We start from the raw sequence: 11,411 nt of genomic DNA on the forward strand, positions 1-11,411 counted from the left end.
ATGTAGAAACGTTAGTTAAGCAAGAATATCGTATTTTTAAAAAAATCTAATGATAGGATTTTTCAGAAAATTGAAAAAACCGTAAAATGTCAAGAGTAAAGTGCCCTTACTTTAAACAATGTATCGTTCTAAATGCTTAATCCCTATGTAAAAAAGTTATTTAAGCAGGAATATGTTATTGAAAAAAATTAGAAAAATTTATTTTAGCCGTAAATCGAAAATAATGGATCGAGCGAATCGGTCGATTGCGCCGAGACGCGCTATGATGCAACAGACGAGCGATTGGAACGCCCGAATATTTTCAAAGTCCCAACGTACCGATCAAGAGTAAAGTACCATTTTCCTACATTAGATTTCGTTCTAAATGCTTAATCCCTATGTAAAAACGTTAGTTAAGCAAGAATATCGTATTTTTAAAAAAATCTAATGATAGGATTTCCCAGAAAATTGAAAAAACCGAAAAATGTCAAGAGTAAAGTGCCATTTTCTGACATTAGATTTCGTTCTAAATGCTTAATCCCTATGTAGAAACGTTAGTTAAGCAAGAATATCGTATTTTTAAAAAAATCTAATGATAGGATTTTTCAGAAAATTGAAAAAACCGTAAAATGTCAAGAGTAAAGTGCCCTTATTTTAAACAATGTATCGTTCTAAATGCTTAATCCCTATGTAAAAAAGTTATTTTAGCAGGAATATGTTATTGAAAAAAATTAGAAAAATTTATTTTAGCCGTAAATCGAAAATAATGGATCGAGCGAATCGGTCGATTGCGCCGAGACGCGCTATGATGCAACAGACGAGCGATTGGAACGCCCGAATATTTTCAAAGTCCCAACGTACCGATCAAGAGTAAAGTACCATTTTCCTACATTAGATTTCGTTCTAAATGCTTAATCCCTATGTAAAAACGTTAGTTAAGCAAGAATATCGTATTTTTAAAAAAATCTAATGATAGGATTTCCCAGAAAATTGAAAAAACCGAAAAATGTCAAGAGTAAAGTGCCATTTTCTGACATTAGATTTCGTTCTAAATGCTTAATCCCTATGTAGAAACGTTAGTTAAGCAAGAATATCGTATTTTTAAAAAAATCTAATGATAGGATTTTTCAGAAAATTGAAAAAACCGTAAAATGTCAAGAGTAAAGTGCCCTTATTTTAAACAATGTATCGTTCTAAATGCTTAATCCCTATGTAAAAAAGTTATTTTAGCAGGAATATGTTATTGAAAAAAATTAGAAAAATTTATTTTAGCCGTAAATCGAAAATAATGGATCGAGCGAATCGGTCGATTGCGCCGAGACGCGCTATGATGCAACAGACGAGCGATTGGAACGCCCGAATATTTTCAAAGTCCCAACGTACCGATCAAGAGTAAAGTACCATTTTCCTACATTAGATTTCGTTCTAAATGCTTAATCCCTATGTAAAAACGTTAGTTAAGCAAGAATATCGTATTTTTAAAAAAATCTAATGATAGGATTTCCCAGAAAATTGAAAAAACCGAAAAATGTCAAGAGTAAAGTGCCATTTTCTGACATTAGATTTCGTTCTAAATGCTTAATCCCTATGTAGAAACGTTAGTTAAGCAAGAATATCGTATTTTTAAAAAAATCTAATGATAGGATTTTTCAGAAAATTGAAAAAACCGTAAAATGTCAAGAGTAAAGTGCCCTTACTTTAAACAATGTATCGTTCTAAATGCTTAATCCCTATGTAAAAAAGTTATTTAAGCAGGAATATGTTATTGAAAAAAATTAGAAAAATTTATTTTAGCCGTAAATCGAAAATAATGGATCGAGCGAATCGGTCGATTGCGCCGAGACGCGCTATGATGCAACAGACGAGCGATTGGAACGCCCGAATATTTTCAAAGTCCCAACGTACCGATCAAGAGTAAAGTACCATTTTCCTACATTAGATTTCGTTCTAAATGCTTAATCCCTATGTAAAAACGTTAGTTAAGCAAGAATATCGTATTTTTAAAAAAATCTAATGATAGGATTTCCCAGAAAATTGAAAAAACCGAAAAATGTCAAGAGTAAAGTGCCATTTTCTGACATTAGATTTCGTTCTAAATGCTTAATCCCTATGTAGAAACGTTAGTTAAGCAAGAATATCGTATTTTTAAAAAAATCTAATGATAGGATTTTTCAGAAAATTGAAAAAACCGTAAAATGTCAAGAGTAAAGTGCCCTTATTTTAAACAATGTATCGTTCTAAATGCTTAATCCCTATGTAAAAAAGTTATTTAAGCAGGAATATGTTATTGAAAAAAATTAGAAAAATTTATTTTAGCCGTAAATCGAAAATAATGGGGACACCGGAGCTGTTCGAAGCGCCGAGCGCGCCGCGTACGCCCGAATATTTTCAAAGTCCCAACGTACCGATCAAGAGTAAAGTACCATTTTCCTACATTAGATTTCGTTCTAAATGCTTAATCCCTATGTAAAAACGTTAGTTAAGCAAGAATATCGTATTTTTAAAAAAATCTAATGATAGGATTTTCCAGAAAATTGAAAAAACCGAAAAATGTCAAGAGTAAAGTGCCATTTTCTGACATTAGATTTCGTTCTAAATGCTTAATCCCTATGTAGAAACGTTAGTTAAGCAAGAATATCGTATTTTTAAAAAAATCTAATGATAGGATTTTTCAGAAAATTGAAAAAACCGTAAAATGTCAAGAGTAAAGTGCCCTTATTTTAAACAATGTATCGTTCTAAATGCTTAATCCCTATGTAAAAAAGTTATTTAAGCAGGAATATGTTATTGAAAAAAATTAGAAAAATTTATTTTAGCCGTAAATCGAAAATAATGGATCGAGCGAATCGGTCGATTGCGCCGAGACGCGCTATGATGCAACAGACGAGCGATTGGAACGCCCGAATATTTTCAAAGTCCCAACGTACCGATCAAGAGTAAAGTACCATTTTCCTACATTAGATTTCGTTCTAAATGCTTAATCCCTATGTAAAAACGTTAGTTAAGCAAGAATATCGTATTTTTAAAAAAATCTAATGATAGGATTTCCCAGAAAATTGAAAAAACCGAAAAATGTCAAGAGTAAAGTGCCATTTTCTGACATTAGATTTCGTTCTAAATGCTTAATCCCTATGTAGAAACGTTAGTTAAGCAAGAATATCGTATTTTTAAAAAAATCTAATGATAGGATTTTTCAGAAAATTGAAAAAACCGTAAAATGTCAAGAGTAAAGTGCCCTTATTTTAAACAATGTATCGTTCTAAATGCTTAATCCCTATGTAAAAAAGTTATTTAAGCAGGAATATGTTATTGAAAAAAATTAGAAAAATTTATTTTAGCCGTAAATCGAAAATAATGGATCGAGCGAATCGGTCGATTGCGCCGAGACGCGCTATGATGCAACAGACGAGCGATTGGAACCCCCGAATATTTTCAAAGTCCCAACGTACCGATCAAGAGTAAAGTACCATTTTCCTACATTAGATTTCGTTCTAAATGCTTAATCCCTATGTAAAAACGTTAGTTAAGCAAGAATATCGTATTTTTAAAAAAATCTAATGATAGGATTTTCCAGAAAATTGAAAAAACCGAAAAATGTCAAGAGTAAAGTGCCATTTTCTGACATTAGATTTCGTTCTAAATGCTTAATCCCTATGTAGAAACGTTAGTTAAGCAAGAATATCGTATTTTTAAAAAAATCTAATGATAGGATTTTTCAGAAAATTGAAAAAACCGTAAAATGTCAAGAGTAAAGTGCCCTTATTTTAAACAATGTATCGTTCTAAATGCTTAATCCCTATGTAAAAAAGTTATTTTAGCAGGAATATGTTATTGAAAAAAATTAGAAAAATTTATTTTAGCCGTAAATCGAAAATAATGGGGACACCGGAGCTGTTCGAAGCGCCGAGCGCGCCGCGTACGCCCGAATATTTTCAAAGTCCCAACGTACCGATCAAGAGTAAAGTACCATTTTCCTACATTAGATTTCGTTCTAAATGCTTAATCCCTATGTAAAAACGTTAGTTAAGCAAGAATATCGTATTTTTAAAAAAATCTAATGATAGGATTTTCCAGAAAATTGAAAAAACCGAAAAATGTCAAGAGTAAAGTGCCATTTTCTGACATTAGATTTCGTTCTAAATGCTTAATCCCTATGTAGAAACGTTAGTTAAGCAAGAATATCGTATTTTTAAAAAAATCTAATGATAGGATTTTTCAGAAAATTGAAAAAACCGTAAAATGTCAAGAGTAAAGTGCCCTTATTTTAAACAATGTATCGTTCTAAATGCTTAATCCCTATGTAAAAAAGTTATTTAAGCAGGAATATGTTATTGAAAAAAATTAGAAAAATTTATTTTAGCCGTAAATCGAAAATAATGGATCGAGCGAATCGGTCGATTGCGCCGAGACGCGCTATGATGCAACAGACGAGCGATTGGAACGCCCGAATATTTTCAAAGTCCCAACGTACCGATCAAGAGTAAAGTACCATTTTCCTACATTAGATTTCGTTCTAAATGCTTAATCCCTATGTAAAAACGTTAGTTAAGCAAGAATATCGTATTTTTAAAAAAATCTAATGATAGGATTTCCCAGAAAATTGAAAAAACCGAAAAATGTCAAGAGTAAAGTGCCATTTTCTGACATTAGATTTCGTTCTAAATGCTTAATCCCTATGTAGAAACGTTAGTTAAGCAAGAATATCGTATTTTTAAAAAAATCTAATGATAGGATTTTTCAGAAAATTGAAAAAACCGTAAAATGTCAAGAGTAAAGTGCCCTTATTTTAAACAATGTATCGTTCTAAATGCTTAATCCCTATGTAAAAAAGTTATTTAAGCAGGAATATGTTATTGAAAAAAATTAGAAAAATTTATTTTAGCCGTAAATCGAAAATAATGGATCGAGCGAATCGGTCGATTGCGCCGAGACGCGCTATGATGCAACAGACGAGCGATTGGAACCCCCGAATATTTTCAAAGTCCCAACGTACCGATCAAGAGTAAAGTACCATTTTCCTACATTAGATTTCGTTCTAAATGCTTAATCCCTATGTAAAAACGTTAGTTAAGCAAGAATATCGTATTTTTAAAAAAATCTAATGATAGGATTTTCCAGAAAATTGAAAAAACCGAAAAATGTCAAGAGTAAAGTGCCATTTTCTGACATTAGATTTCGTTCTAAATGCTTAATCCCTATGTAGAAACGTTAGTTAAGCAAGAATATCGTATTTTTAAAAAAATCTAATGATAGGATTTTTCAGAAAATTGAAAAAACCGTAAAATGTCAAGAGTAAAGTGCCCTTATTTTAAACAATGTATCGTTCTAAATGCTTAATCCCTATGTAAAAAAGTTATTTTAGCAGGAATATGTTATTGAAAAAAATTAGAAAAATTTATTTTAGCCGTAAATCGAAAATAATGGGGACACCGGAGCTGTTCGAAGCGCCGAGCGCGCCGCGTACGCCCGAATATTTTCAAAGTCCCAACGTACCGATCAAGAGTAAAGTACCATTTTCCTACATTAGATTTCGTTCTAAATGCTTAATCCCTATGTAAAAACGTTAGTTAAGCAAGAATATCGTATTTTTAAAAAAATCTAATGATAGGATTTTCCAGAAAATTGAAAAAACCGAAAAATGTCAAGAGTAAAGTGCCATTTTCTGACATTAGATTTCGTTCTAAATGCTCAATCCCTATGTAGAAACGTTAGTTAAGCAAGAATATCGTATTTTTAAAAAAATCTAATGATAGGATTTTTCAGAAAATTGAAAAAACCGTAAAATGTCAAGAGTAAAGTGCCCTTATTTTAAACAATGTATCGTTCTAAATGCTTAATCCCTATGTAAAAAAGTTATTTAAGCAGGATTATGTTATTGAAAAAAATTAGAAAAATTTATTTTAGCCGTAAATCGAAAATAATGGATCGAGCGAATCGGTCGATTGCGCCGAGACGCGCTATGATGCAACAGACGAGCGATTGGAACGCCCGAATATTTTCAAAGTCCCAACGTACCGATCAAGAGTAAAGTACCATTTTCCTACATTAGATTTCGTTCTAAATGCTTAATCCCTATGTAAAAACGTTAGTTAAGCAAGAATATCGTATTTTTAAAAAAATCTAATGATAGGATTTTCCAGAAAATTGAAAAAACCGAAAAATGTCAAGAGTAAAGTGCCATTTTCTGACATTAGATTTCGTTCTAAATGCTTAATCCCTATGTAGAAACGTTAGTTAAGCAAGAATATCGTATTTTTAAAAAAATCTAATGATAGGATTTTTCAGAAAATTGAAAAAACCGTAAAATGTCAAGAGTAAAGTGCCCTTATTTTAAACAATGTATCGTTCTAAATGCTTAATCCCTATGTAAAAAAGTTATTTTAGCAGGAATATGTTATTGAAAAAAATTAGAAAAATTTATTTTAGCCGTAAATCGAAAATAATGGATCGAGCGAATCGGTCGATTGCGCCGAGACGCGCTATGATGCAACAGACGAGCGATTGGAACGCCCGAATATTTTCAAAGTCCCAACGTACCGATCAAGAGTAAAGTACCATTTTCCTACATTAGATTTCGTTCTAAATGCTTAATCCCTATGTAGAAACGTTAGTTAAGCAAGAATATCGTATTTTTAAAAAAATCTAATGATAGGATTTCCCAGAAAATTGAAAAAACCGAAAAATGTCAAGAGTAAAGTGCCATTTTCTGACATTAGATTTCGTTCTAAATGCTTAATCCCTATGTAGAAACGTTAGTTAAGCAAGAATATCGTATTTTTAAAAAAATCTAATGATAGGATTTTTCAGAAAATTGAAAAAACCGTAAAATGTCAAGAGTAAAGTGCCCTTATTTTAAACAATGTATCGTTCTAAATGCTTAATCCCTATGTAAAAAAGTTATCTAAGCAAGAATATGTTATTGAAAAAAATTAGAAAAATTTATTTTAGCCGTAAATCGAAAAGAAGTCTGTTCGTTTCTCTGTCTCTCTCGCGCGATCGAACTATCGATGTTTCCCGACAAACTATTGGAAGTTTAATTAAACTTTATACATGAAATTACTCGTTTTGATCCCCGCTACACAGCCGTATACTTTTTATAATTTTGTGGAATCGGGAACCTTGAAATATTTATCATAACGCGGATCGACTGTCTCTGTCTCTTTCTAGATCGGAAGAATCGATGTTTCCCGGCAAACTATTGGGAGTTTAATTAAACTTTATACATGAAATTACTCGTTCTGATCCCCGCTACACAGCCGTAAACTTTTTATAAATTTGTGGAATCGGGAACCTCGAAATATTTATCATAACGCGGATCGACTGTCTCTGTCTCTTTCTAGATCGGAAGAATCGATGTTTCCCGGCAAACTATTGGGAGATTAATTAAACTTTATACATGAAATTACTCGTTTTGATCCCCGCTACACAGCCGTATACTTTTTATAATTTTGTGGAATCGGGAACCTTGAAATATTTATCATAACGCGGATCGACTGTCTCTGTCTCTTTCTAGATCGGAAGAATCGATGTTTCCCGGCAAACTATTGGGAGTTTAATTAAACTTTATACATGAAATTACTCGTTCTGATCCCCGCTACACAGCCGTAAACTTTTTATAAATTTGTGGAATCGGGAACCTCGAAATATTTATCATAACGCGGATCGACTGTCTCTGTCTCTTTCTAGATCGGAAGAATCGATGTTTCCCGGAAAACTATTGGGAGTTTAATTAAACTTTATACATGAAATTACTCGTTCTGATCCCCGCTACACAGCCGTATACTTTTTATAATTTTGTGGAATCGGGAACCTTGAAATATTTATCATAACGCGGATCGACTGTCTCTGTCTCTTTCTAGATCGGAAGAATCGATGTTTCCCGGCAAACTATTGGGAGTTTAATTAAACTTTATACATGAAATTACTCGTTCTGATCCCCGCTACACAGCCGTATACTTTTTATAATTTTGTGGAATCGGGAACCTCGAAATATTTATCATAACGCGGATCGACTGTCTCTGTCTCTTTCTAGATCGGAAGAATCGATGTTTCCCGGAAAACTATTGGGAGTTTAATTAAACTTTATACATGAAATTACTCGTTCTGATCCCCGCTACACAGCCGTAAACTTTTTATAAATTTGTGGAATCGGGAACCTCGAAATATTTATCATAACGCGGATCGACTGTCTCTGTCTCTTTCTAGATCGGAAGAATCGATGTTTCCCGGAAAACTATTGGGAGTTTAATTAAACTTTATACATGAAATTACTCGTTCTGATCCCCGCTACACAGCCGTATACTTTTTATAATTTTGTGGAATCGGGAACCTTGAAATATTTATCATAACGCGGATCGACTGTCTCTGTCTCTTTCTAGATCGGAAGAATCGATGTTTCCCGGCAAACTATTGGGAGTTTAATTAAACTTTATACATGAAATTACTCGTTCTGATCCCCGCTACACAGCCGTATACTTTTTATAATTTTGTGGAATCGGGAACCTCGAAATATTTATCATAACGCGGATCGACTGTCTCTGTCTCTTTCTAGATCGGAAGAATCGATGTTTCCCGGAAAACTATTGGGAGTTTAATTAAACTTTATACATGAAATTACTCGTTCTGATCCCCGCTACACAGCCGTAAACTTTTTATAAATTTGTGGAATCGGGAACCTCGAAATATTTATCATAACGCGGATCGACTGTCTCTGTCTCTTTCTAGATCGGAAGAATCGATGTTTCCCGGCAAACTATTGGGAGATTAATTAAACTTTATACATGAAATTACTCGTTCTGATCCCCGCTACACAGCCGTATACTTTTTATAATTTTGTGGAATCGGGAACCTCGAAATATTTATCATAACGCGGATCGACTGTCTCTGTCTCTTTCTAGATCGGAAGAATCGATGTTTCCCGGCAAACTATTGGGAGTTTAATTAAACTTTATACATGAAATTACTCGTTTTGATCCCCGCTACACAGCCGTATACTTTTTATAATTTTGTGGAATCGGGAACCTTGAAATATTTATCATAACGCGGATCGACTGTCTCTGTCTCTTTCTAGATCGGAAGAATCGATGTTTCCCGGCAAACTATTGGGAGTTTAATTAAACTTTATACATGAAATTACTCGTTCTGATCCCCGCTACACAGCCGTAAACTTTTTATAAATTTGTGGAATCGGGAACCTCGAAATATTTATCATAACGCGGATCGACTGTCTCTGTCTCTTTCTAGATCGGAAGAATCGATGTTTCCCGGAAAACTATTGGGAGTTTAATTAAACTTTATACATGAAATTACTCGTTCTGATCCCCGCTACACAGCCGTATACTTTTTATAATTTTGTGGAATCGGGAACCTTGAAATATTTATCATAACGCGGATCGACTGTCTCTGTCTCTTTCTAGATCGGAAGAATCGATGTTTCCCGGCAAACTATTGGGAGTTTAATTAAACTTTATACATGAAATTACTCGTTCTGATCCCCGCTACACAGCCGTATACTTTTTATAATTTTGTGGAATCGGGAACCTCGAAATATTTATCATAACGCGGATCGACTGTCTCTGTCTCTTTCTAGATCGGAAGAATCGATGTTTCCCGGAAAACTATTGGGAGTTTAATTAAACTTTATACATGAAATTACTCGTTCTGATCCCCGCTACACAGCCGTAAACTTTTTATAAATTTGTGGAATCGGGAACCTCGAAATATTTATCATAACGCGGATCGACTGTCTCTGTCTCTTTCTAGATCGGAAGAATCGATGTTTCCCGGCAAACTATTGGGAGATTAATTAAACTTTATACATGAAATTACTCGTTTTGATCCCCGCTACACAGCCGTATACTTTTTATAATTTTGTGGAATCGGGAACCTTGAAATATTTATCATAACGCGGATCGACTGTCTCTGTCTCTTTCTAGATCGGAAGAATCGATGTTTCCCGGCAAACTATTGGGAGTTTAATTAAACTTTATACATGAAATTACTCGTTTTGATCCCCGCTACACAGCCGTATACTTTTTATAAATTTGTGGAATCGGGAACCTCGAAATATTTATCATAACGCGGATCGACTGTCTCTGTCTCTTTCTAGATCGGAAGAATCGATGTTTCCCGGAAAACTATTGGGAGTTTAATTAAACTTTATACATGAAATTACTCGTTCTGATCCCCGCTACACAGCCGTATACTTTTTATAATTTTGTGGAATCGGGAACCTTGAAATATTTATCATAACGCGGATCGACTGTCTCTGTCTCTTTCTAGATCGGAAGAATCGATGTTTCCCGGCAAACTATTGGGAGTTTAATTAAACTTTATACATGAAATTACTCGTTCTGATCCCCGCTACACAGCCGTAAACTTTTTATAAATTTGTGGAATCGGGAACCTCGAAATATTTATCATAACGCGGATCGACTGTCTCTGTCTCTTTCTAGATCGGAAGAATCGATGTTTCCCGGAAAACTATTGGGAGTTTAATTAAACTTTATACATGAAATTACTCGTTCTGATCCCCGCTACACAGCCGTATACTTTTTATAATTTTGTGGAATCGGGAACCTTGAAATATTTATCATAACGCGGATCGACTGTCTCTGTCTCTTTCTAGATCGGAAGAATCGATGTTTCCCGGCAAACTATTGGGAGTTTAATTAAACTTTATACATGAAATTACTCGTTCTGATCCCCGCTACACAGCCGTATACTTTTTATAATTTTGTGGAATCGGGAACCTCGAAATATTTATCATAACGCGGATCGACTGTCTCTGTCTCTTTCTAGATCGGAAGAATCGATGTTTCCCGGCAAACTATTGGGAGTTTAATTAAACTTTATACATGAAATTACTCGTTCTGATCCCCGCTACACAGCCGTATACTTTTTATAATTTTGTGGAATCGGGAACCTCGAAATATTTATCATAACGCGGATCGACTGTCTCTGTCTCTTTCTAGATCGGAAGAATCGATGTTTCCCGGCAAACTATTGGGAGTTTAATTAAACTTTATACATGAAATTACTCGTTTTGATCCCCGCTACACAGCCGTATACTTTTTATAATTTTGTGGAATCGGGAACCTTGAAATATTTAACATAACGCGGATCGACTGTCTCTGTCTCTTTCTAGATCGGAATAATCGATGTTTCCCGGCAAACTAATGGGATATTAATTAAACTTTATACACGAAATTACTCGTTTTGATCCCTGCTACACAGCCGTATACTTTTTATAATTTTGTGGAATCGGGAACCTTGCAATATTTAACATAACGCGGATCGACTGTCTCTGTCTCTTTCTAGATCGGAATAATCGATGTTTCCCGGCAAAGTAATGGGAGTTTAATTAAACTTTATGCATCAAATCATTCAGTTTGACTCCTGCAACACAACCAAACACTCTCTGTAATTTTCTG

This window comes from Megalopta genalis, unplaced genomic scaffold, assembly GCF_051020955.1.
Source record: "Megalopta genalis isolate 19385.01 unplaced genomic scaffold, iyMegGena1_principal scaffold0739, whole genome shotgun sequence".
In the NCBI taxonomy this organism is placed as follows: domain Eukaryota; kingdom Metazoa; phylum Arthropoda; class Insecta; order Hymenoptera; family Halictidae; genus Megalopta; species Megalopta genalis.